At 32.9% G+C, this 16,908-nt stretch overlaps 2 protein-coding genes across 4 annotated transcripts in view; one reads left to right on the top strand and one right to left on the bottom strand.

Moving 5' to 3' along the window:
* LOC128670737 (mucin-2-like) overlaps positions 1-424 on the bottom strand; it is a 40,582-nt gene extending 40,158 nt beyond the window's left edge. For both annotated transcript variants that reach the window (XM_053746682.2, XM_053746683.1), the window contains exon 1: positions 124-424. The gene's annotated coding sequence lies outside the window, so the exon portion shown is untranslated. The remainder of the gene's footprint in view (positions 1-123) is intronic.
* Positions 425-10,516: 10,092 nt separating this feature from the next.
* The window catches only part of LOC128670645 (uncharacterized), an 86,334-nt gene continuing 79,942 nt past the window's right edge, over positions 10,517-16,908 (top strand). For both annotated transcript variants that reach the window (XM_053746469.1, XM_053746468.1), the window contains exon 1: positions 10,517-10,688. The gene's annotated coding sequence lies outside the window, so the exon portion shown is untranslated. The remainder of the gene's footprint in view (positions 10,689-16,908) is intronic.

The following is a 16,908-nucleotide window of genomic DNA, read 5'->3' as shown; positions in this document are numbered from 1 at the left end:
AATAAGTAGCCATGCAATACTTAATAATAGATTAATTTTATTATACGATATGATTATGCAGGTTGATATTATAATGCAGATAAGTAAGAATTAAAGAGATTCAATAAAATGGATATAACTTACGCAGTAAAGTGATAACATCCAATATACCCGGCAGTTTTTATAACTACAGAATATTCAAATACTCATGAACGTCAAGGAACTCAAGGAAATCGTACAAATCACGTTTAAAAAGTCACTAGTTATCCGATGATATCCATGACGGTGTGTCTGATCAAAATATGTGTATTAAACTTTCAGATAGTAGAAACGACACTGGTTTCGGAACCGAGTAGGTATAGTCGAGAGAGCGATACGTATCGTCGCGCGTCGAGAGTTGGCAAAACTGACGTACGCAGCGCGCAGGCGCCGCCAAGGTATTGTTAAAAGTTACTTTTACTTACGCGACTTGCGGCGTGCTTGGAGCTCTAGGCAGTTCGGTTGAGAGACCTTGCGGTCGCCGCCTCGCAAGTCCATACTGCATACCGGCGAAAGAGAAAAACAGAGGTCTCACACTTCCCATTAAAAAAATATTTTTGCAGTGCACCTAAGACTACCTAGAATATTTTGTGCAAGATTAAGGCAAATTATTGCTATGCAAAGTATTGGACACGGTTCATTGAAATTTTAGGTGAGTATTGCCTTATTTCCTTGCGTAGCAAAGGCAAGGAACGGAAAATAGTAAATACTAGGTCATCGTATGCAGTTATACCATCGTAATTGTGGAATTTCTAATGAATGTGTGTCTGCTATTATAGAAACTTGTTAGAATAAATACAAATATGAAGTGTAGTAGCAAAGTAGGTATATTTACAAAGTTTCATTTATACTGCTTAATAAGTGAAATGCGAAAAGGTGAACTAGAGTTTCTATAGGTTTGCTTGTAATATAAAAGTAAAGAATATAAGCAAAATAAATACTATCTTTCAAAATATTTGCCAAATAACTCATTCAGTAAATACAAAATCGCGCAGGTGGACAGGAACAAAAATAAATGTTTTTTCTTCTGAAATGGTAACAAAAAAAACAGTCTAAACCTTGTCAAATTTTCTAAACACAATTAACTACCGGGAAATCGCAATGATTTCTTATTGAGACGAAGGAGGTGCAGTTTAAAAATTGGTGATATAGACGTCAACAAATGTTACGTGCTGTTGGCAAGGTTAATCTGCTACCAGCTGTGCTGACTCCAAGACGTATGGAATGCGTGTTGCAACCTGTGCTCAAGGGTTTGCATCAATAGTATTGTCTATCAAGTGATGGAGTGGTAAGTCTGGCACGATCGTGCTCATTTCGACCTCGCATGTAACCCAATGATCTGATTCAGTACGCTTCGATTAAGAAACTATTGAATATATAGACCGACAATTTCACCCACCAATCATATTGATAACTCTTTAAGGTCGGAGCTGGCGGTATGGACATGAATAGTACTGAATTCCGTGAAGTGAAACAATCACCTGTATCTATTAATTTGGGTTCAATCATAAAGGTCACATTCTTCGATTTAGTCACAGGTTCGTGATTTCAATCACGTCGTCAGATTTTCGGATTCATATTGCCGCTAGGACTCTAGAACATAAATATAAATCGATTTTTAGAATTTATTTGAATTTGTAACTGAAGAAAGCAGGATAGGTGGTTAAGACCTATGAACAGAAAACTCGAATCTTATACTCGTGCCACATGATCCCGTTAAGGAAAAACCTACACTTTAGTTAGTGAATAATCATCTTAATAATTTTTATTTAAAAAGTTGTTAAACAAGTCAGTCCCCAGGTGTTCAGTATGTATCGTCACTGGACACACACATCCTTGGTGGCAGACGATTGAAACCTGTTGCTAATGAAGAAACGTATCCTTGAATAAAATTTATTTCGCCAGTCTGATAGTTGAAGTTTGTAGTTTTTAATGTTTACTACTTATATTATTAGGCTTTTTTAAATTTGACTTTCAGTTTCTTAAGTTTTGATTTATAGAGCATTAAATAAGAAATGAATATTATTTCCTGTTTAAAGTTGAATATACTCGAAATACGAACACCAATAAGTATATTCAGGTTTTCAGGTTTCAGAACAGGTTTCCCGTCGGCTTTCGCCTATGTGACTTTTATTGACTTTTTTTATTACCGTAAACCTTGATTGCGATTAACTAATATTTGTTTTTCATTTTTACCTCGGCAAATCATATCAACCTGCATTTAAACATTACTATTTAACTATATATTTTAACTTTAGACCTTTGATTATATAGTTTCAGATCTGGTTTATTTGTTATTGTGAGCCAAAAGCAATTGGCCCTCTAAAGAACAGTATATCTGGTCTTGCAAAGTGTCTGTAGTCCCTACAGACACTTTGCAACAGAAAAAGTACCCAAGGTTTATTCCTTGAGCCATTAATCATAATTTCCTATTATTTAAAGAAATGTAATATAATAAATCAAATCATTTCTACATATTTAATGTAACTATGCTACCGATAGTAGTAGAGTACTACGAATTGAATATTTGTGTAGTTAGCATAGTAAACGTTGTCATTAATCAAGTGTCCAAGTTAAATGGATACTTAAAGACAAATAGTCAAGGTATTGTTTGTGTTGAAATAACGTTAGTAATTACATTTTCTGATTAAGTAATTACCGCTTGTTTTAATAGGGATAAGTAAAAATCGTGCAAACGCCTCATAGCCATTGTCATATCATATTCGGTGCAATTATGCGAGTCAAATCATAATAGATTGGATGTTTAACGGCCGGTATCGTGACATATCGTTGTTCATGACATTTTGTTAAGATCACTGGGTTCATTACATGTGAACAAATGTATATGTTTCAATATGTACCTATATCTATTATTGGTATTAGACGATTTAATTTAGATAATTGTATTTGGAATTTGTTTTTGGAAGAGCTTTTATGACAGATGACAAGTACGCCGTACGGTTATATAGTTAGTAATAGTGTGAGAGGCATCTTTGGAACTTATTTCATATTATTTTATATATATTTTTATAAAAAAAATAAAAAGATACTAAGATAAAAAAGAATATTCTAATAGACTCTCGCACTTATTTAGAGTTTAATGAAAATTTAATTGTCTACATAATAAGTAGGATGTAATGTCTCGTTAAGTAAACAAGTTTCAATTACGTCTAACTTCATAAGTTCACATTAAGTATTGCCTTCAAAGTAATGGAACTCCAATCTGCGTATAATTGTTCTGTTCGACACAACTTGCTTTTTGAATTGCAGGAAATATTAGTTCCATTGACTTTACTATCCCAGCCACGTCTGTTCAGAATGTCGAGTCTAAATATAATATAATATTAATGTCTAATTTGTCTATCGATTGTTAAGCTTTTAGCGTGATTGCTAATGTGATCTTTGAAACATCTTAATCTCTTGCGACATCCGCTAAATAAAATAACTAGCTACATATAATAGCTTTTCACAAGGTCTTGTGTAAAATAGTAGAACTTTCAAGATACCTCATGTTTACATATTATGTTCTATGTCAGTCCATTCAAAGAAAAATTCAATATAAATAAAACATCAATGTGGTTAGTCAATTAGTACAAATGTGTATGTAATTTTTCAAATTATTTATGGCAATAACTCAAATTTTCATATCAGTTTAAAATAAATATGATTTGGACAATTAATAAAGTATGTAAAAAAATATATAATTTATTATTTTAAAATGAAGAATTGTTATTTATTCCATGAACTTGTGAAATCACAACCTTAAACTATGATCCTAACCTAATTGGTTATTCCAGTAGCCATAAACTAGCTACCTATTAATTATGAGCGGTGTTTCTAACCTAAGATCATATTTCTAATGAAATACATTGGAGATTATTCTTACAAAATGTTGCACGACCTCGTGGTTGTAGAGGTATATCAAGCACATGATGAAGCTATAAACAGTTGACTTTTATGAATAATAAATTAGAAACCAGCCAATAATTAATAATTATAAGATAGTAACATAACTAAATTTGAACTGAAATGATCCTTGGGACTGCAATTTATTTTAAAAAAGTAACATCTACTTAATGAAACTAATTATCTAGCTTATTTATATTACTTAGATATAATATGTATAATAAAGATTCTGGTTGCAAAAATCTGCCGAATTAAGAAACATTTAAAAATATGTACAAATATATAACTGTGCGATGGCTTCGCTTCCGTAAGAATTTTTGTCTGAAAAGTCCCTATGTGCCACCCAGGTTACATTTTACCTATGTACCTTTCACCGAAAGAACAATATCAGAGTACTTATTTACTGATATGGACGACTTAGGGACAAACATTTTAAATAATTCTTCTGCGAGGACTACTTACTAGATTTTTTCATTTAAATTGGGTTAAATCACATTGGGTGATAATGATCACTACATAGTGTAGCAAAAGCCCTCCGTGTCTGTCGTGTCTTTTTTCTTTTAAACCACGCAATGGATTTTGACACAGTTTTCACTGTGATTTTTTTTCGATAATTTATTCCTGACGGTTTAGATCTCGTGCGAATTTGAGCCGGGTTGCTATATGTGCAATTAATCAATCAATTAATTAAAAAAATTAAAACACTTGTATCACAGATATAAGAATTTATGTTCTTATATCTGTGGTATCAATCTATTATTACTTACACTTTTTATAAAGTTGTATCCAAATGTAAAGTTATATTTATTGATGTGTGATGTTGGCATTTGCAGAGAGCCAAAGTTCGGTATGTCATGAAGGTGAAGGCCAGATTTAGATATTGTTATTGTGAGAAATGTAATGCCGGCTATACATTATGGCGAAACAGTTCGGCGAACTTTGGCGGATTCAATATACAGTGCTGAACTCCGACAGATGCCGACAAGTGAATGAACATAGCGTAGTTTGTAAGAGAGCTTTTATTTACCGCAATGGAAAATTTGCATTGTATGCCGAATAAGCCAAATTTTGGCGAACTGTTTGACGATAGTATATTACTGGCAAAAAGGCATTTTAAGAAACAACGCCATCTAGTAAACTTTTGAGGCATTTTCTCAAAAGGCTTTCACTTTGCTATCTTCATAATAAGTGGTCTTCTGTATAAACAACAGATGTCGCGTTCCGTTTTCTTTTGTGTGCACGATACTTTCATTGGGGCTAGCACGAATATTTGTGTGAACGTAGAGCCAGGCCCCATTGCTACGTTGACGCACAAGGAAATGGTACCTAATATGTTATGAAATGGTAAATATACACTATCGGCAATGTTTATAGCGATTCGACGTTTGTTATTTTGATATAGCATAGAGATCATACGTAAAGAAAACCCAGCAATCATCACAACCTTGGCAGATATGAATATCTGCAATATAAGAATTATATGACCTAAGACAATTGATAAAATGCGTTTACTTGACTGCCTACGGATTAGTCATTATGTGTGTGTTTCATTACACTTAATGATCGTGGTCTTTAAGTGATGAAGTAATATTCTTAGGCTAAGAATATTATTCTTCAGCATGTAATTAAATTTTTAATCAAAATTATGTCCAATTTGCATCTCTACGAAAAAATTCTTTTTATTAAGTATTCAATAAATAAATAAACAGTATCTAATATCAAGTCAAATTATAGTAGGTAATAGGTATTATTGCGCAGATTTATCTTTGCTCTGCCAATAACCGAGGCGCTCAAAGCAATTTGCAATAAAATAGTCTTCATTCTATCATAAAATTCCTTAAATACTAGAAGATATCGGAAAGAAATAAGAAATAAAAAATACAAATCCACTTCATTATGCATGAGAATACAAAACTATACCACAAATGTAGAAAAACTTCGGAACATTTTCAATATGTAACACCAGTCGCGAAGTTGGTTCTCACTCGATGAAGCGAATAACGTCAAGATCGATCATGTATTGTCGACCTTGATGGAATGTAATCCGGAAAAGTTTTGCCGAAAATAATAGAGAATACTTTATGGGCGGGTTTTTTTGACTTGGTAATAATCGCTTTTGGGTCCGTTTTTTTGTTTGATGAAATAACATACCAGTTTTATTTTACTTTTTTCACATTATTGATTAAAACATAAAATTATTTTCTTCAACGTCTTTATCAGATCAAATGTTATGTTTGATCAAATGTCAATAACTATGAATATGAGGAACGCGAAAATTTTCTGTCTTTGATTACAGATAGGTAAAATTTTGAGATAACTGTCCAAAATATTAGGTAATTTTAGTATATAGTACTAGGTATACTATTTATTTACCAGTTCTACTAGTTACTTTGATTCTTTACCAGTTATTAGTCATACTCACTTACGGAAACATAGCTATTAAGAGACGTCGCTTTTGCTATTATTCATGCAACCAGACAGCCAACTCCGCAACTTGCAACCTGGAGTACTTAATACTTAAAAGTTAAGCAGCGTTGAGTAGGGTCTTCACTTGAACGACTATTTATTTGCGATTATGTTAAGCTTCCCCTGTTTCAGAGGGCACGCTAAGCCTTCGGCCTCGTTTTCGGTAGACACTGTCGTAAATCTAAGTCGGAGCGTTGGACAGTCCAAATACTATAGCTAGGGAAGTGTCACTTCGAAGTTTAGGTACGATGACCGATGGACCCCATGAGAGGTTTTCATAAAATTTAGGTAGCTAGATTTGGCAAACCAATAAAGTTTAGTTTTGACAACTCAATCCGAACCGATATACGAATAGAAATAGAACACAGACCGTGATTCCGAGATGGTGAATATTTTTAAACTTTGAATATAGAGATTTATTTAGGAAATACAAGTTAGGGTTAGTTGCACCTTGAACTTTGAAGTTAAATTTAACGTGCGCAGAAAAACGCAAAGTATGCCATTTTGTCTAAATGTCATCGGCGTCATGCCGGTTAAAATCAACGTCAAAAATGATGGAATAACTCACCCTTAATGTATACTAATTTTGTATTTCTACCTTTATTTTAAAAACAGCTGACTTAAGTTACACTTTGGTTTACGTCTCGAGATAAAAACTTATATTTCTGTCTGCTAGAATGCTCTACGATAACGATAGAGAGATGGCAACAAAAAAATATATGGAAACAATGAATGCAAACGACTTTCCGGCCTCGACAATTCGTTTTTGCCAGTTCTATTTTACTCCAACATTTGTCAACCATAATTCTACAAATGACACCAAAGAATCAATTCATAGCTATCAAAGCGTACGTATTTCGATGAAGTTTCTGTTATTTATTATTTTCTGTATTTTTGTTCACATATATGCACTGTATTCAGTATATTTCAAAAGACTATAGAGAATAATGTTTGTTACATTATTTACATTTCTTAAAGTATTGTAACATATAATTACACTAACAAAAATGACAATTAATTAAAGAATTACGACTCGAGTAAGATTTTGATTGATGGAGTTCTGAAGTAGGAAACATTATTTCTGCGTCTACCTTTTTTGACGTGGATTCGGAAGCGTCCTATTTTTCCGTTAGATTGGTGGTTTTACGATCTACACCGAAATCAGCTATCACATTCTATTTTATTTCAGACCATCAAATAAGAAGCAAAGGTGGTGAGTAACAGTGAAAATGGAACGAATTGCCGCACTATGTCTTAAGTGTCCGTCTAACGCTTCTATTGTACGTAGCATGCAAGTGGAGCACCGCTTCACTTTACGGAAGTGAGACACATCTTTACGGTTTTCTTATAAACAATTATTTTGTATGGTTTTTAGTGCCTCGAACTTTCTGATCTTGATAAATTAATAAATACTTCTTTACATTAATCTTAAAGTTGATTAAAAAAGATAAATTATATTAGGTCTGATAGATTTGGTTCCAATATCATCATCATTATTATACGTTAGTATAAACGTTATTAAAAATCAAATATATCGAAATCTATTATTTATTATCTACTATATCGGCCGTCCCAACTCGCTTACACTTCAACTATCCTCAGAAATCTATTTTATAAAAACCGGATCAAAATCCATTGCGTACTTTTAAAGATAGCTAAGCATACGGAACAGAAAAACAGTGACTTTGTTTTAAAATATGTAGTGATAGTGATATGCGGGCCTTTTAAAAACTCAAATCATTCATCGAAAACAATTTTAATAAAATAAAACAAAATGCTGTTTTGAATTTAGTTCGATGTTTGGAATATGATAACGAGTTTAAAATTTATCTCGTTTATCCGCTTTACATCGCATTCAATATCTTTGTTCAATATAGTGGTGACATTTTCACAGTACCCGAATACCCTTCGGTTTTCAGTGTTGATTCGTCGGATTTCGTGAAGGTTTTCATAAAATAAGAAAACAGGAATAGGAAAAATAGGAAAGTACTTTCCTATTTTTTCTGTCTTCCCATGAGTTTTGGTCGAAAATATACAGATAAATTATGGCGAATTGTTAACCCATAATCCCGGTCTGTTACTTAAGTATCTGTGATTATCCCAAGCCTCTTTGTGCTTCACAAAGAAAGCATATACCTGACTCTGTATCATTATATCGTAGTCGTGTGTTTGCTTAATAAATAAATAATCTAAATGAGATACCTATACCCATTGTGAGATTAATATAAATAACATCTGTTAATAGATATCTGAATGATATTACTTTGTAACTTTGGTAAATATTATTTAATTTAGAATATGATTTAAAAAAGTGCCTGATTTCTGAATAAATGATTTGATTTTGGTTTATCTCTCTTTATATACATTACAATAACTCTTAACTTAGGATCTTAGAAAGTAGAAATTCTTAATCCCTGTTTATAAACATGTGAAATATTTATTTTTCTATTTGAATATTTTATTAAGTGCCTTATGTATGACTTTAAACATACCTATGTGTTTCATACGTAAGTATATTTTATCGGTTTTTTTTTGTTTCTTCTGGGAGATTTTAGCTAGATATTTGCTACTGGGAACACTAAATAAAGCTAGACGTGACAATATTTTAAATTTATTTGGGAGCATATTTTACTCATAAATACTTAGTTCAAAATTGTATCTTGTATTCATTCTATATATTCCTTTTTAGCAACCATGTCAAAGTGGGTAACGGGTTAAACCAGGGATCTCAATATCACGGAGTTGAAAAGGCAGTTATTATGCCAACTGCCTCTTATTGCGACGATAGGGTAAGGTCCTTTGTAAGAAATTTTATCAATAGCAGTTACTTTTTAAGCAAATAGGAAACTATCAGCGACTTTTATGGATCCGTTTAGTTCGATAGTTTGTGCACAATAAGAGTACGTATTGTAAAACATTTTCTTAGTAAGTACTACTTTTTGTCTAGTCTATATTCAAATAAAATCTTATAATGTAACTCATGTCGTTTTTAACTGTTTTGTCAGTACCGTTATGTTCTTGGTATAGAAGAAAAATATTTATTTGTAATTTTTAAAAAATATATATTTTTGGACATATATAGTTGTGATTCAAACTTTGCGCAAACAAAGCGCACTCTTATTAAATATCTTTCAAATAAATCATCGAATATGAAATATATTCTAACAATATTTTGTTAGAATGCATAGAAAATTCAATATCATTTTGTGGCTTGGTTTATTGTAAATAACTTTTTATCTTAAATCTTGAATAGTCTTATCGGGCCAAATATTTACTTTATTATATTAGTAATGTTTTGAAAGGGTACATAGATCTATCCTGTTATGTTTTGTGTACATAGAAGTTTGTAGTAATAAGAGAAAATATAATATTATTAAAGCAATTTCAATAAAAAATGTCAAAGACATTTCTATAGGATTATTGAATATTCTTCCATTTTAGTTAGTCCAGTATTGTTCGGTAGGAGTATATTAGTTTACGTGTAGAGTTAGCGGTAAAGTTTACTTCTTTTCTTACTAAATAGGTGGATTTTTTGTATTTTACCTTCGACTATAACGGAAACTCTTACACCACCCCACAGATCTATGCATATATGCAAATGATAGAATGATTTTTGGGTGAAATATTTACTTTTCTGAAGCTATTGATTGCTTAAATACGTTTGGAGTCGGAAAGTACCTCTTAATTTAAAGGATATCAGTCCTAATTTAAATGAAAATAAGGATAATATTATATTAGAATCTTGACGAGTATTATATTTTCGAAGGGCGTAATCTCCATTTCAAATTTCATTAAAATGCAGACACACGGAATTAATTTGGCATTTCGGTAACAAGCTCGGACTTTCGAATTTCTGTAAAGAAAATTGCTTAATTACTCAAACAAATTTTGTTTACGCCGCCTGCCGTGGTTTGTCCGACTTATGAGTCATGGTCGTAGACGTCGGAGCAAGATGAGTGTCGGGGGTGAGCCGGGCGGCAGAGTGGCGGTAGCCGTGTGACGTCAGCGCTCTCCGGGCGCGCACTAACAACGCATGCGCCCTCCGATATCGCCCCGGTCGCCTCTGGCCGACCCGCCCCCGCGCCCCGCACCCACCCGCGCCCGCCACTTCTTGGGCGGCGCGCGACACCTCCACACGCTCGCCCGCCCGCCCCAACTTTCGCCTACCCGCGTCGATGCTAAAATATAAACTTTCCCAGTGCACAATAGTGCGTGCAGAACGAACTCGGACTGAAAACATTTCTAAGTGAAGATTTCGAAATTTTTTGGTTAAAAAAAGTTCGGATGTAAAAGTTCAGGTAAGGAATAAATGTTGTCGTAGAGTTTGAAGTTCGTTTACTCTAAAACGTAGAAACGCCAGCTTCTTATTTTATTTGGTAAAATTGAGAGTTCGAAAGATGCATTGTTTTTCACACCGAATATAAAAAAATGAGCAGCACAAAACCATCAAAAGTTGTTGTGTATGTTATTCATCGAGAAATGGGATAGAAAAACAAATTTCATGACTGACATTGAATGCGATGTCAAGTGCATAGAGTGCGGTGGTTGCGTAACTAGCTGCGCCGAGATCAAATTCGCAATCCACGGATTACTGCCTAGAAAAACCACCGACACGACTCGGATAAGGACGTCTCTATGGCACTGTAAATAGACACCGAATATTTTACTTTCTTCTGGCACAAAGTGAAAATATTCATCCAGAAATATGACGTCGCATATAAGATAGGATAGGAAGGAAGAATGTATGTTTTTATTTACGCAGTTAAAAGCTACATCAACCGTCAGTCCTCCATTTTGAACCGGCTTTAAAAAAGGAGAGAGTTCTCTACATGTAAACCACGATTGTATTTCTGTTATGTTCTGTTCTGTGATCTAGAAATCAGTTAATTAAAATGATACGAACCTTTTCAGAGTATTATACCTTTATAATTAATTAATATATTTCCTGGAAGCTATTTTGTTCCAGTGCGCTTATTTTCTGCGCAACGCAAAGGTTTCAGATAATAGAGTATTGTATTAACGTATTTTTTTCTGAATTATTGAGAGAAAGAGTATCGGTTAATATTGGATTAAATTGTGTGTTCATTTTAACATGATCATAGTAAAATGAAATTCTGTTTCCATTAAATTAATTTTTATTTTCCATGTAAGTTTATGTTTAAATATTGCCGAATATTCTGATATTATAAGTTATTCATATAAAATAATAAACCAAACTAACGGCTTGCCCCGCTTCAATCGGGTAAAGCTATAATAAAAAATTAGCCTATGTTACTCCAGAAGGTTTCGTCTATCTCTGTGCCAGATTGCATCAAAATCGGCCCAGTAGGTTAGGTTAACAAAAAAAAAACAAAAAAACCAATCTTATTTCTTTTTAAATATTAGTATGGTTGTTTAAATACCTACTGGTACTAGTAGTAGCCTTGCATCGTTACGTAATTGAGATATCGCTACGATGTAGTTAAAGTCTGTTTTTGTTCTAAAGATAACGGTTTTAATCGAAGCCTCTAATTTTATTGAAGTGTTTTGTGACGATTTTTAGAATCATGAGACGTGATATTTACTCAACATATTGAATAAGCCCTATGAATCTCCGTTAAAAATAAAATAATTACAAATTACGTTGATATCAGCAACTGACGCAGTAAAATGGCATCGGGCATAAAGGCATTTAGTCAATCATAACAATTTCGTTACTCTGTTTCCATATGGTAGATTTTTCAGAAAATTCTATTTGAAGAAAGCCTTTGTTTGGACAATGGGACAATAATAAAGGCTAACGAAAGAAAGTCCAATATTAAGTATCATCCTATAGTTGGGGAGTCTACCTAACTAACCTGAACTAATGCTTTATTACGTGGTGTGGAGTTTTGTCTTTTACAAACGAAAGTTTAACTTTAGATTCAAAGCTACTAATCTGTCCAAAAGAGCTGGAAAAAAGTATGGTTGGCCAATCGTGATAAAACACTGTGCACACAGAATTGTTCAAGGGTTGGATTTCGAAAAAGCCGCATTCTGAATTAAGCCCGTTTTACCCGTTTTAGATAGTGACTTTCTTTATTCTGGCGATATGCGGTGTGCTCTTTAGTCGAGAGGCGAGAATCCGACTTACCTATCTAAAATCTGGATTTATTTCACCAATGACTCTTTAAACTTTGCAAATGGATAATGGAAGTTGCGAGCTAGATTTAAATATAATTTTAACAATGGCGAGAAATTAACTTCAGGTTTTTCTTTTTTCCTACAAATCCGAGTTTTTAGTAGAAGTAGAGTAGGAGTATTGTTACAGATCGTTACTATTTTGAAGTCTGATGTATCGTTAATCGATTTTAATACAGACACGTTTAAAATTTCGATATATTGGCACTTCACTTTTATATAATCAATACAGATTTATAGTTCAAACGTTAGGATGTTTATAGTTTGATCCAGCCTAGACTCTTAGAGGAAACTGACACGGATATAAGAAGGCTGGAATTTATATGCCAAAATAATTCATTATTTTTCTTTAACCTAGAACAAATAGGTTATAATATCACACATTGCTGTTATGTCATGTGGTTTACTTATGGATATCTAGAAATATATAAAACCCACGGACGAGATATAATAAAACATTACTATTGAAAAACAATTGAGATACTAGGTATTCCTTAACGTTACCAGAATGAATTCCTGAATAAATATACAAACTCTCTTGTCACTTCTTTTGCGAATTTCCTCTATATTTTCATTAAATTCTCATAAACAGCAGTTTAATTTTTAATAACTTGCGAAGAGGAAACAATGGATGAAATATAAACGTGCAGGCTGCGGGGTCGCAGCGGGCGTCGCGTGGGGTCGCCAGAGCTAATTGCCCCACAGGGTAACGGCTTGCGGTAATAATCCTGGTTAACTTATCTACTGCCGACTATTGCTTGTAACCCTAATTGAACTACGACTTGTGATTGTGATTGGCCCCGAGAAAATTTGGACGATTGCTGAAACGAGCAAATAGATTGGATTGTTGTTTGAATTTTGATTGAGATTGAGAAGACCTTTGTTTAAATACTATTTTCATTGTTTTTTTTTTAACTTTTCGAATAGGTAGTTTCCTCTATTTTATTTTAACAATAGTACACTTTATAATTACCACAATTTTATTGATATTTAAACATTTTAGGCAGAGTTGCAGAAGTATCACTTTAATATAGATATATTACATGAACTTGTATTTTTTAACACTAATTATATGCATCAATAAAGTGTTGATCAGACACTTAACTTTTTCATCTAGAAATTACTATTATCTGAAAACTTTTAAATGAAATCGCATTGGTGAAACATCTTTGGACTGACGTTTTGGAATCGTTTCAAGTATATCCATTTGCTGATTGTGCTCTATTTATTTAAAAGTTAAATTTTACAAAACATGAATAAAATCAAGCGAAAAAGAGTAATATCGTTTAGTATTCATTTTATGATTCAACACTTACACAAGGAAACCTTTAAATTCTGCAGCAGTAACGATATCATTTTCATTTTTGAAATATGTTTAACACGGCCCATTTCTACGACATGAAATAAACGAGCGGTCGTTTGCAGTAAGTTGAATGTCGTTACAAGCCTATGCCGTTGAAATATTCTAGTTTTCAGTCAAAACCATTATTACTTTGGTGAGACAGTAACACTGATTTACTTTTTTTTCCCTAGAGAATATATTTATCTATGTCGTAACCGACTTGTGTTCATGGTAAAGAAGAAAATTCAGAAGATTCAGGATCAATCTTAGACAGATTCCTTGTTAATTCGAAAGAATTAAGGTCAGAGATATTTTTTGTTAATTAATAAAATTTATGTCATTTATATTGGATACAGTAAATAAATGTTTAATTTCCGAACAAATAGTTATTTTCCCATATTTGTAATGAAAAATAGAGACAAAAAAGTAGTAATTTTGTACTACTAATACTGGCTGGCCTCGATTGGTTTTCGAATTTGGCAAACGTCATGAATTTTCTTTACTAGAATTTGTCGTAGCCAAATAGAAAGATTATGAGTTTGACCAGTGTATATCTTTACTTCACTTACATCTATGGTATGTCCATATTCTTTTATAACTATTCAAAAACGTCTAAACAGTTACTTTTCTTCGTTTATCATGTTATTATTCTTGTGATACTATTAACAATACTTTGTAGTATGTTTCTACTCTGTAAACCATAATGTCGTACAAATTTTGTAGCTTGGACGCTCAGAATTTCAAACAAGCTAGTCAAAGTTGTAAGCTGGGCTCTAAATTTGTGTCCAGTTGCTTTACTTGCTTACCTACAAACTGCCGCGCCGAAATCGCTTTAATTTGATAGACTGCTTAAAGAAATAAACAAGACGTATCTGCAGTCTAAGTTTGTATACCAATACTTCCAAAACCAAACCAAACTAACCCACGCAAAGTTTTAATGTTTTTTAAATCGAAAAGAACACAATTGTGTAATTAACCAAAAATGACATTGTGTGTCTTGGATTCCACGTTATTTTGATTTTATTCAGCAATGAAGAGTATTACAAAAGGAAAAAGAAATTAAAGGCTGGTACATATTATATACGGAGATAGCAGTCATGGAGAAGGCCATAGCTAACTGCTTCATTGATGTTGTCAAGTAATCGTTATGTGTTTCATTCCACATAACGATAACGACCTTCAGCCACGAGGAATACGACGTAAGGTAGTGATACAGCATTTGCTTGAATGTATGTAGTAAAAACGTAGACTGAGCTGTGGGTGTCTTAACTTTCAACTGAACAAATGGCGTCGTTATGCTGAATGTTCTGTGGTTGAGCTTCCTTTAGTTGTGCTTTAACTGGAATGTGCTTTAAATTTACAGTACATCATGACTTGATGTAATATACATTTTCTACTGCTCCATACAAATTATTAGTAGTAGTACAAAAAAATAGTATTCTGTAATTCTATCTCGTCAGGAAAGCAAGCTTCCCTAATATTTTTTGCAGCAGTTAAAATATTTGTGTTCACACACGTGAAAACGTAGGGTTTACGTTCATTTTGTAGCGTCTTGCATTACCACGCGTTGACTGCTAATAATTCGGCGGGAAATGTGGAAGGAAAATGTTATTTTTATGACATTCTTATTTAAAAAGAAGCCCCTTTCGTGACGTTATTAAATAATTCCGTGCAAATGCAGACAAGCCAAGTAATACTGTTTCTTGGTACCCAACATCATTTTCACAAGTCTCGAGCTTTATCATTGAGTTTTATCATATATATTTAATTATTTAAATTATTACGACTAAATTTGTAATCATAAGGATGCCGTATCTGGGCCACCTTAAGGTGAGTGGTCACGTAGGGCATGGCGTCTTTAAGAAAACCAGGCACGTGCATTTTGTTGCCCTTCATTCATCAAAAGATTGTATTCTAATATATTTTTATTTTTATAAAATAAAAATATATTAGAATACAATCATTTATTTATTATTTTTTATATTATTTTATTCATCGGCAGCCATTACTAAGGTCGATCGGTTATTCGACTTTTCTGACGTTTGGCTTGATCAAAGACTATCAGACCACACAAAACTGATATGTTTTATTAAGTTGGTAAAACTGATTTACAATTTGTCGATACTGTTTACAAGTTCAAGTTTAAAACCGAGTGAACGCATGCAATAAGTTACAAAATAAAAAATTTGCTACTTAAATAACCACAAAAGGCAGTAATTTTTCTGTATATCAAATTTTCTAATATAGAGCAACCTTATTTCTAAAATATTTTGTGGTAAATAAAAATCCTCTTAAAAAGTACGGTGCAAGGTCCTAATGAAGTAGTTACAATACAGTGAGATAAACACAAAATTATGTTTCGGGAAGAAGCAAATAAGCCAACAAAAGGACGGACAAACAAAGGGACCCGAAGAAAGGCACAAGACCTTTGCGAGATTAATGACCTGGGACCCCGCGCTGGGACCATTTTGCAGATGGCATTTCAGCCAGTGTCATTGAGTTTTTAATAAAGTCACCTTCCAGTTATGAAAAAATGTGTTCTAATTTTTTATTAAAATTTTACAAGCAGGCAACGTTTCTTTTTTGTTTACTTTTGTATTATTTACATTGGATTCATAAATAACATGTCGAGCTCGAACTCATATTCGATCACAAATCCGTGAAAATTAAAAATATACCTACTTTTCCTTTTTTGAACGTGACAAAAAAGTTGTGGTTTTCTCTAAAAAGTTATTAAACTTATTTCAGAGAATAGAACGTTGCTTTATCTTGTATGCGCCCATATAGAAGAATTTATTATACATTTCAAATAAGGTCAAGACAAAGCAATCACGCCACTAAGGTAATTTTGTCTTCTCGTAAGTGTGCCACATAAAATGAACAGTCAAATTAATACAATTTAAATTGTATTTTCTGCAGTTATGGCTCTATTAACAAAGGGTCGGATCATAACATAACATTTTGAGTAAAGCAGTTTAGAGCTTTTATTACATGTTTAAAATCAAATGCGAAATATG

This window comes from Plodia interpunctella, chromosome 6 (assembly GCF_027563975.2).
Source record: "Plodia interpunctella isolate USDA-ARS_2022_Savannah chromosome 6, ilPloInte3.2, whole genome shotgun sequence".
Taxonomy (NCBI): Eukaryota; Metazoa; Arthropoda; class Insecta; order Lepidoptera; family Pyralidae; genus Plodia; species Plodia interpunctella.
Note: the sequence above shows the minus strand (reverse complement) of the source record. Positions and strands in the feature narration are given on the sequence as shown.